Source organism: Saccostrea echinata, unplaced genomic scaffold, assembly GCF_033153115.1.
Source record: "Saccostrea echinata isolate AGI-Se365-2 ecotype Australia unplaced genomic scaffold, CSIRO_AGI_Sech_v1 ptg000015l, whole genome shotgun sequence".
Lineage (NCBI taxonomy): Eukaryota > Metazoa > Mollusca > Bivalvia > Ostreida > Ostreidae > Saccostrea > Saccostrea echinata.
The window spans coordinates 7,826,737-7,838,869 of NW_026889764.1; positions in this window are offsets into that span (position 1 = coordinate 7,826,737).

The following is a 12,133-nucleotide window of genomic DNA, read 5'->3' on the forward strand; positions in this document are numbered from 1 at the left end:
ATATAGGGGCCTATCATTTAACTTTATTTCGAATTTCCTTCAGGATTTTATATACCAAACTATAGTCTAACGATTATTTAAAATCATACTTTTTCTCTTGAAAGCTAAATTACTAGGCAAAAAAACAAAAAAACAAAAAACAAAAAAAAAAAAAACGAATGTTTGTCTTAATTACAACTTATTACTGTATCATTTTAGTTACTTACCCAAATTTCTCAACATCCATGGTGTTCAGAGGTCATTTTCTGAAAACTGAAGGGGCATTCCGATGGCATTCGGAACAAGTGACGGAAAGCACTTGCTAAGAATTCAAAACATGGTTCATAAATTTACAATATTTTTCCTTTTTAGGTTTTTAACATAAAACATGGAAAACTAAGTTAAAGAAACACTCATTTGAACAAATCAAAAGCGGAAAAAATATATATGCTAGATCTTTTGTTTAATTGCATGTTTTTCATGGTCTCCAAAATGCAGAAAAATTATCCTTTGAAATTATACGTAGGTTATAAATTCTTTTCTTTTTTAGGGAAGATGATAGAAATTAGACAACTTTTGAATGTTAAATAACAGAGTTAAAGATTAATAATATTTAATGGCAGACTGTTTATTTATCTATAAAAAGACATTTGCAATACTGATGAGGTCAAAATAATAGGGAGACCGAAAAAGGTCGCCTTAATCCAGTGGTCTCCCCAAGCCAGAAAATATATCCTCCATGGTCTCCTAAAGCCATATGTCATATATATATATATATATATATATATATATATATATATATATATCCGCTACTGCTTCAATGCGGTCGACAACATTTTTACGGTTTGGAAGCAGTACTGATTTAAAAAAAATCAAACAAGGGTTGTTAAGATTTCTTTAAAAAAATAAATGTTGCTGAATTTTGATGAATCACTAGACTAACTGAAATGAAATTAAAAAAAAAAAACCTTCAACTTTTGTGTTTGATTTTGTTTTCTTTTTTGTTTTTGTTTGTTTTTTTGTTTGTTTTTTTTTTTTTTGATTTTTGTTTTTTGTTTTGTTTTGTTTCTTTTATTTTTTTTTTTTTTTTTTTTTTTTTTTTTTTTTTTTTTTTTTTTACAATTTTCTAATTGAACTATTGCAACCAAATTAAAAAAACGTGGCAATATGGGGGAAAATTAAAATCGATGACAATAAATCATACCAGATCACTTAAATAAAATATCAAAACACTTGCGTTAAGAGTCTTAATAAAGTTCCAAATATTTGTTTTCAATTTGAAATTAGCAAATGTAACGCAAATGAGTCATTTGGTACATTAAAACAGCCCGTTATTTTTCTTTGATAAAGCAAGTTGTTTTTTAATACCCTCTTTACATTGAACTCACCAGGTTTTAATTAAGATGTCATATATGGGGAAAAAATGAATTTATTAATAATATTCAATTTGAATAAAACTGAAAAAGGTAATGTTTTAGAGAAATGTGGCAAATTTGGATGCTGTTGAAAATGATCTTCAAGTGTCTTGATAAAAAAAAAATCAACTACCGGGTACTAATTTATTTTGAGGTAAACAATCAAACAAAATGCACATTGAAAATGATATATAAACCATGGTGATTAAGATAATGTACACAAGTTGTCTTAAAAAAGGTCCTTTCGGGAGCACAATGTAAGCATGTGAAGTAAAAAGGGTATAACAAAATTCAGAAAATAACAACCATGCATATTAAAACTTCAGAGTTGTTCAGATAAATGCAAGTATTTTGATAATGCATGTGTAAATGGTACAAAAACAGTGTATCGGCACCAAACTAATGCAACATAATAAAGTAATTGAAAATCATAAAAAATGTAGCTTAATTGTTTCAGCTATATGAGTCATTGTAGACTGCTAGGTTGCAGTCACTTTAACTATTAACAATGATCATGAGCCCTGCTTAACCCGCATAGCATGTTAACATAACTCAGTTGCATGTTGACATAAATAAGTTGCATGTCAACATATTTATCTCGCATGTCAACATAAATAAGTAGCATGTTATCATAACTAAATTGCATGTTGACTTAAATAAGTTGCATGCCAACATAATTAAGTTGCATGTTGACATAACCAAGTTGCATGTCGACATAACTAAGTTGCATGTTGACATAAATAAGTTGCATGTTGACATAAATAAGTAGCATGTTAACATATCTAAGTTGCATGTTGACATAAATAACTTGCATGCCAACATATTTATCTCGCATGTTAATATAAATAACTTGCATGTTGACATAAATAAGTAGCTTCTTGCATGTTGGATGTCACATGTGGGCTATATTTGAGATTTTTTTTTTTTTTAGATCTTTTATAATTCTTATTTGAATGCAATTTTCTTGCATGTCAACATATTTATGTTGCATGTTGACATAACTATCTTGCATGTCAGCATATTTATCTTGCATGTCGACATATTTGATAGAAAAATAACTTGAACACAAGGGGCAGAAATATGCCACCATAGATTATGTTAACATGCAGCTTATTTATATCAACATGCGACTTATTGATGTCACCATACGAGTTATATTTTATCATGCAAGATATTTATGTCAACATGCAAGAAAATAAGCTGCATGTCAACATACTTATCTCTCATGTTGACATAATTAACTCGCATGTTTACAAAATTATCTTGCATGTTGATATAAATAAGTCACATGTCTACATAATTATTTCGCATGTTAACATAAATAAGTTGCTTGTCAACATAATTCTGTTACATCTTGCTTGTATGATGTCATATAGTGGTGTTAGTAAGTAAATTTACCAACATTAAACTTAGATTCGCTAAAGAGATTGGTAACTTGCATGTCAACATAATTATTTTGCATGTTGGCCATAGAATTTGAGAAATGTTGAATTTAAACAAGATTCTTACATCCTTGTATCATTAACTTATTTTTTATAACATGTATCTCTTTAAAATCTGATTGTACATAGAATAAGATATTGCGTATCTAATCAACTTAGAAATGTAAACCCCATATGCAGGTGATATTGGTATATTGCTACATAAATAAGGGAAGTTGACGATGGAAAAGTTGTAGCCATCGCGTTTATCAAAGTATAGTTTTTAGTTTGCCATCAATGTCCTTTTCTAGTACAACATCCAAATATGAAACAGTTGTGTGAAGATATGTCCTTAGAATCTTAATGTACTGGTCACGTTTCTGATAAGACGTAAACATAGTTAGTGGTCTTTCCTTCGCCAAGCGCCTTGCATTGGAAGTAAAAGTCTCCAGTCTTTCGGATGATATCTTAAGAGCCGAGGTCAAGGGTCACAGTAGGCGTTAGCATGGTAAAGAACCCTCACTGCTAAAAAGGCCATGAGTGCCGAGTATAGGTCTAAATTTGAAGCCCTTCATCGGCATACGGTGACGTCTCTATATGAGTGAAAAATTCTTCAATGGGACGTAAACAACAAACAATCAACTAATCAAATCTTAAAGCAGTTCTCTTATCAGATCTCTTGACTTATTTACTTGACTAATAAGATATTATACACAGATATTGCTCCATCTCTATGAAGTTTTGATTCTTCATGTTCAAGGGTCCATTACAGAGTCCATAGTGGGAATTCTTAAGCACAAATAAAAAATATGTTGGAGGACATGTTTCTCTTCATCTCTTCTTTTTCAGAATATGAATCTGCTTTAAAATTTATGAATGTTTGGAATGTATCATCATATATTCATTTGGAATTTTTGAATATAAATCATTTGAATTTATTATTAAAACATGTCTACCAAATTTGGATACGTTAAGTCAAGTCCGCGAACTTTTCGCACAACCCTTGTACTGATGATTTTAAAAACGTTTAGCATCTACATTAACAGAGACTATGACGTAGTCATTTGAGTCACGTGACATGTGTCCTGTATCGAGACATTTTAATAAAGTATGCTGATTGTTTTAATAGTGTAAGTTTATGACAGGTCATACTTATTCTGGTGATGACTATATGTAAGGAAAATAATTGTGGAATGTAACAGTTTATAACTCGTTCGTGTTGCATATGATCAAGCAATTTTAATCTTTTAGGTATTGTAGTCAACAAGCTTAATATTGACAGCTTCCTGAAGGCAAACATAATTATATGGTTATTAGTGTATAAACAGCTCCAATGTAAATATATAAATTTTACTTTTGGTGAAATGAAGAGAGAGATAGAGAGAGGCAATTTGTGTGCACGTGTTTGTGTGTGTTATCATTACTTGTTTTTTGCTTATATTTAAACATATCTGTCAATGTAAAATATATAAACCCAAATTAATATACAGAGTTTAAACTATCAGTACTAATTGTTGATATAAATAGAATAAACATTACATTAGCGCCGATACAGATATGTTTCACTATCTTAGACAACATATATTTCTGATTAAGAACTAATCATAGTTATTTTCAAGTCATATTCATAAATAGAATTGCTCTGAAATAAGAATATAGGTTAACTTTAATGATACAAAAAAATCTCATACAAACCATAACAGATGCATCTTTCAAAAAGTAGTAGAAAACATGTCCAATACTTAGAAGCCATTACGGGAAAGGAAGTAAAATGAGCTGTTTATTCGTTTAGAAAAAAAAATCTCATGACTTTAAATGGCGGTCTCAAGTTTTGCTTTATTTTAAGTAATAATAGTTATAACATTGGATGATGAAGATAAATGCTATCCAAGCATTGTGGAAGCGTAAAGGACTCTACACTTGTTGTGTTATAACTAGTATATTGTCTTATATTTTATTGTCTTTTCAACATATAAAGTGTAATAACTCCTTATTTATACATATATTTTGAATTGTATTTAGATGTTTTTACATAATTTAAGGCACCTTCTTTCATTTGATTGATTTTATTGCTATAAGTTTTATCGAGTTAAAAAATATTGATTTTAAGATATTGATCAAAGCAAGATACTTAATCCTATTAATAGAGTAATGTCGATATGTAAAAATAAATATGTAGTTATATCGATATAAATATATGAATATTTCCGAGATAAAGTGAGAAAATATTGTTATTGAATTAACTTCGCGGGGGCGGGAATTCTTATGAATCTTCACTAGTACTTCACTCGGGATTCAGTGAAAGCTCATGTACCATGTATTTGCTATCGTATTCGATTATAGGCTTTTTAATAAAAAAGGAGATGGAGAGAAATAAACACTTAGATCATAGGCATAGTCAGAGGGTGCTATTTATTGTACTATAAGCACTTCTGAAGAGGGGGAGAGGCAAGAGTATCTTTGTGCCCCTCCTCAAGCTTTTTTTAACCCTGAGTAGAGATCCGCGAATATATCCCAAATAATAAATAAATTACTCGCAGTTGGATAATTAAATCTCTGTTGTTTTTCTTGTGATGTATTTTATTTGGCTGACCCCACCCTTTCCCTCTTTTAATTGGCTGCAATGAAGCACAGATTATTTTACATTATTTTAAGTAATTAGAAGTTACATGTAGATCTGATGTGCTGATAGTTAATTTTTATCTGATATATATATATATATATATATATATATATATATATATATATATATATATATATATATATATATATATATATATATATATATATATATATATATATATATATATATATATATATATATATATATATATATATATATATATTCTATCCTGATTCACTGCTTAATTTTTTGAGTTCCGGGGGGGGGGGGGCAAGACTTTGGAGATTCACGTCTTTGTGGCACATCCTATGTTTACCACAGAATGATTAAACATTAATAAGTATTTACAGAGTACATAGTCAGTGTCAATTTTATAATATTTTACATTCTACTTTCCCTTCATCCACAAATAGGACAAGTACTAAATGTATTTATGTATGGAACATAGAAACGATGGGAAAGGGGTAGCTGTCCTTAATTTGTTTAGTCACAGCATATTTGTTATGCATACTTTGCTAGCATTTAATTTTTATTTCAGAGAGAGCTGGACGATTTTAATTTATTAATAAGAAAAAATATTAAATTATTACTAGTAGATTTCATTTTATTAATCAGAATGATTTGATTATAATTGATATTTGCTTCAATGGGGAAAGTCTAACTGATCTCCCTCTCACCCCCTTCTTCTTTAATTTCTTTTTCTCTATAACCATACAACAAATATGTAACACTTTACACATGACACCGTGACATTGTGCATGTACCGTCAATAAATCTGAGAGATGTGACGTTTCATTAAAATTCCCGCTCCCGCGAAGTTAGTTGGAGAACAGTATTTTCAAACTTTCCCCCTAGAAATACTACCATATTTATATCAATTTAACTCTATGCATATATTTTTATTGTGTGTGTCGAGCTAACTACATCGATATTTTTAATTTTCATGCTTAAATCAATATTTTTCATATCGATATTTTTTAAGTTGATATAACTTTTAGCAATAAAATCCATCACACAGAAAAGACGCTTTAAATTATGTGAAAATATTCAGATACAAAACAACATATGAATGAAAATAAGAAGTAATAACAGATTATATATTGATAAGACAATAAAAAGTAAGACAATGTACACACAAATATAACACAACAAGTGTAGAGACCTTTACGCTTCCGTAGAGCATAACAGGTTTTGATCAAGCGGCCAATCAAGCTCATTTCCCAGATTTTTTTTTTAGCCTTTTATTTATTACTTAAAGAGAGCTGGAAGAAATAAGCGAATAAAAGAATCATTTCTTTTCAACCTCCTTCCTTGCCTATTCAAATAGCTTTCAAGTACTTCTGACAAGTGCCTATTCATATTATGGTAAAACAAGTTTATGATGAACACTCCTCAACAAAGATGTACTTATCTAGAGGGTAGTTATAAGTTGTCACCAAGATGTTCAAAATTATAAAACATCAATTGAGTATATTGAGTTAATGATAATGATGCGTTTTGATTTGCTAGATGCGTCTTTCATTTTCTTTGGGAATGTTCTTTACTCAGTGATGCAATCAATTTACAAGGAAGTTATAAAACAGATGGAAGAGAAAATTATGTGAGTAATTGTAAGGAAATATGTTGTTACTCCCTGTTGGCGCTCTTCAGTAAGAAAAATAAAGCATCTATGTAATGTTATATATTTCTTTCAAAAATTGTATTTACAATTCATGTAAAAAAAAAAAAAGATGAATTTTGTTTTTATTTACATTGCAATATATGAATAAACCGAGGGGCTCTTGTGCTCCTTGCAAACTGACCTTCTACATCTGTCTTAAAACGAGAGATATTTGTATTTTAAAATAAACTTTGCTTCTTTTATCTAGCCTTGAAAAGTATATCAGTATAAATAAACCTGAGAGGATGCCTGATTGAAAAATAAAATAAGGTTTGCTTGATAGTTAAAGCTTGATTGGAATTCTGCTTAATCACTGTTTGGACTGGAGGAGTCGCATGAGATTGATCATGCTTACTAAACATGAGTATTTAAAGAACAATGACCAAAAATATAATTCCACGGAACATTGAGCATAATAATTCATGTAAAACTGGAAGGGAAAATTAAAGTCATTAATTGATATAAGTTTTGGGCATATGACTTCTCTAGCTATCTTCTACTGTGATAAGGTTAAATTTAAATCAATCTTCAATTTCCAAGTACGTCTCATTAAATTTTTCAATTCTATTTTATCACAGTTAAGGTCATTATGGACACACATGAGTCTATATTGCTTAGGTTCTATAAAGATATAACTTTCATGTTCAAATATTGAAAAATATATTCAACAAATTTAAATGCATATCAATTAATTGCGAATATTTTATATCAACAGCATGATTTTTCTTTCGTTTTTTTTTTAAATGCACGAAGCAAAATTATCTTCATTTGCGATCGATTAAAAAAAAATTTGCAAACACCGTTAAATTTGCCAATCCGAAATTTTCACATTACAACAAAAGCACATCTCTGTGCAATTTCTGCTTATGTACATGTAGTTGAAACCCTTGTACTGTTTGTCCTAAATACTTTTTTTTGGGGGGAGGGTTTCTTTTTTTTTTGTAAAGAACATTAATTATCTTGACACATCTATTCAAACATGATTAACTGACAATCAATTTACTATCATTTCTCAAATCGCTAGTGTCAATCACAGATTTCCTTATATATTCAATAATACGAGGAATTCGCAAATAATCTTTGCCAAATGTTTTCCTCTTTTGCTTTGCTTTATTAGATTGTACAAAACAATTACTCTATTTCCATCAATAATTAAATTGTATTTAATGTTTTTACTCTTTGTCCAGACAACAAAGCTGTAAGCATAATAATATTGTATGTTTTAATATATTATCAATATCAAAGGTACTGAAATAGTCAAGTATTTTACTTTTGTATGTTAACATATTACGAGAAATATCATCAATATCTAAAGTACTGAAATAGTCAAGTATTTTACTTTTGTATGTTAACATATTATGAGAAATGTCAACAATATCTAAAGTACTGAAATAGTCAAGTATTTTACTTTTGTATGTTAACATATTACGAGAAATATCATCAATATCTAAAGTACTGAAATAGTCAAGTATTTTACTTTTGTATGTTAACATATTACGAGAAATATCATCAATATCTAAAGTACTGAAATAGTCAAGTATTTTACTTTTGTATGTTAACATATTGCGAGAAATATCATCAATATCTAAAGTACTGAAATAGTCAAGTATTTTACTTTTGTATGTTAACATATTACGAGAAATATCATCAATATCTAAAGTACTGAAATAGTCAAGTATTTTACTTTTGTATGTTAACATATTACGAGAAATATCAACAATATCTAAAGTACTGAAATAGTCAAGTATTTTACTTTTGTATGTTAACATATTACGAGAAATATCAACAATATCTAAAGTACTGAAATAGTCAAGTATTTTACTTTTGTATGTTAACATATTACGAGAAATATCATCAATATCTAAAGTACTGAAATAGTCAAGTATTTTACTTTTGTATGTTAACATATTATGAGAAATATCATCAATATCTAAAGTACTGAAATAGTCAAGTATTTTACTTTTGTATGTTAACATATTATGAGAAATATCATCAATATCTAAAGTACTGAAATAGTCAAGTATTTTACTTTTGTATGTTAACATATTACGAGAAATATCAACAATATCTAAAGTACTGAAATAGTCAAGTATTTTACTTTTGTATGTTAACATATTACGAGAAATATCATCAATATCTAAAGTACTGAAATAGTCAAGTATTTTACTTTTGTATGTTAACATATTACGAGAAATATCATCAATATCTAAAGTACTGAAATAGTCAAGTATTTCACTAACATCTCTTTTTAAGTCTTCTCAGATTTGTTCTGTTTGTAATTTTTTGTAGAATTATTTTTTGAAAGTTTCAAGAAATCTTCTTATATAAAAGGAAACATTTTTAAGTTCTTAATTTCAAAAAAGTATTATTAAAAATCATAACTTTATTTATCCCCATGAATTCATAAAAAAGTACAGTCATATAATCTCTACTAACAGAATTTAAAAAAATTCTTGAACCTTCACACTCTCACAAATGTATAGATTATACAATACAATAAAATTATGAAATTTTTTTTTAGAGATTGAGAATGAGAGTGAAAGAAAAAGAGAGATGGGGAGAGAGTAAGAAAAGTGGGTACCAAACTTTCAATATTTTAAAAAAGAAATATGTTTTTAGCGTTTTTTTAATCATTTTTCCTGCCTGTGATTTATAAATTTCTTATACATGTTTATTGTGTGATGATAAGTGTAGTTGAATCAACATTTTTATTTTATTTATTTGTTTTTTCATAAAACATTTGATGATATTGTGTTAATTAACGTTACGTTAATGTTTTCTGAGAACATCAGTAAACTGAAATGTATTTGTCCATTGCAACAAGGTGTTGCAAGATTTTTTAAAAATCATATGTTTTTTGACGATTGTTACCATTTTTTAAAACGAAGAACTTCACTAGATATTAAACAATGCATTTTCACTTTTATATTTTTTTATATTTTTCCCATCATATATATATATATATATATATATATATATATATATATATATATATATATATATATATATATATATATATATATATATATATATATATATATATATATATATATAATGTTTCTCACACAAATGTTTAGGCCATTTGACAGGTTACTCCGTTTATCTGATTAAGACGAAGGATTTATGGCGAGTGTGAACAGTTGATAGGGAATGCTTTCTCCGTTAGTCTTACCTATTCTGTTTCAAGATATCTGTGCTATTGTCCTGCTTTAATGATTGTGTTTTATTGGGTTGTTTTTAACATAAGTACTTTATTCATCATTGCATCAGACTTACCGTATAGTACTTTGAGTTTCACTATAATATAGATGTATTTATTGCCAACAATGCAAAAAAAATTATTATGATCGGTTAATGAAAAATGTACATATCATTTTGATATACCTCATATGTGTTTAGTATTCAGGCGAATTCCAACAGATTAATGGAATATTATTTTTTCAATACTGCCCTTTAAATTTCTTTTCTCGATTTACAACCTTTACCACCTAACTTTATTTTTTTGATTAAGTGATGCATATAGAAATGAGTTATGAAGTCAATGCATCCCTCTGTTATTTGACAAGAATCAAGGCACAGCCTTCTTAGAATAAAGGACCCCAAGATACCAAATCACGTATAATGATTTTTGGTTTTTAAAAATGTGGAAAAGGTGAGTAAAATAAAATATATTTTAAATTTCTTATTACACCTTCTTTAAATATTCTTTCGAATGATACGATAGAAACATTTTGAACAATTACTTTTCAATTCTATGTATGTACCAGAACCCGATTTTATCATAAGAATATTTGAAAATCTCGCCATTTATTAAGAAAAAATGAAGTTCTGCTAATTGATTGTCTGTTTGTATTTAAGTAATGTAGATGAAAAACAAATAACTGTTCTAACAATGTAGCAATACACATAAGGAAACATAAATAAAAACAACTATGATATTAAATGACATATGCAATCTTTCATTATTTGATATCTCTCTCTCTCTCTTTCTCTCTTTGAAAAAAGAATTTGAGCAAATTTGAATCTACACATATCCTTAATTCTCATTATATCGCGGGTTCCATTGTATCGCAGTATTTTCCAAAAATTAGGACACATAGCTCATATCCTTTTTGTTGATGGACTATCTGTCTTTCGTCTGAATGTTGACTTTTGTGATGGGTAAAAAGTATGGAACACCCGTTGGAAAAAAAAATTATTCAAATAAAACGAAATTTTACAGATTTCCTTTCAAATTTTTCTTTTATTTAGACCATTCAATGTATAACCAAGTAAAATCCATAATAAAGTTCATATTTTGAAAGCATCAAGTTTGTATTATTGTTAAGTTTTTATATAGATTTACATCATAAAATAAAAAATAAAAATTGTACTTTGTGACAGTGCGAAGTCTCCATGTTTTTCAATACCGCTATACAATGAGACTCTCCACTCTAGAAGGTAAATAAGTCTTCCTGTTTTAAAAATAGACTACAAAGTAAACAAAGAAAGCTTCGAAAATAATTAGCCACTAAAAAGCTATTCAATTGATAGGTTTATGAATAGTATTTGGTGAAAAGTTAATGTAAGAATTTGGAATAAATTTTTTACGCAAAAGAAATAAGTACCGCAATATTATGAGACACCAGTATACATGAAGTACATGTATAAACAATGACAATTCTAATCCAAAAAAAAAAAAAAAAAGAAAAGAAAATTAAGAGATGTTAAATCTTCAAAAATATTATCAAAGAATAATGATACTGACGGCCATTTGAATTTTAATTGGAACAAATAACATTACTGACATAGCAAATTGTACAAAGCAAGTAGAAAATGGGAACAGTTGATTAAATCTTTGATAAAATGTCCATGCAACCCTCTTGTTAAACATTCTGTTTTTTTTTTAAAGTAGTCACACATTTGAAGACAAAACCCTACGTTTTAAATACAATTCTTTTCCTGTATTCATTGAAGTTCATCATAAAGAGAGGATTGACTCAATTGTCCTAGTTCTTGGTAGCCTGCGTTATCTTCACCTTTGTCATGTATAGCT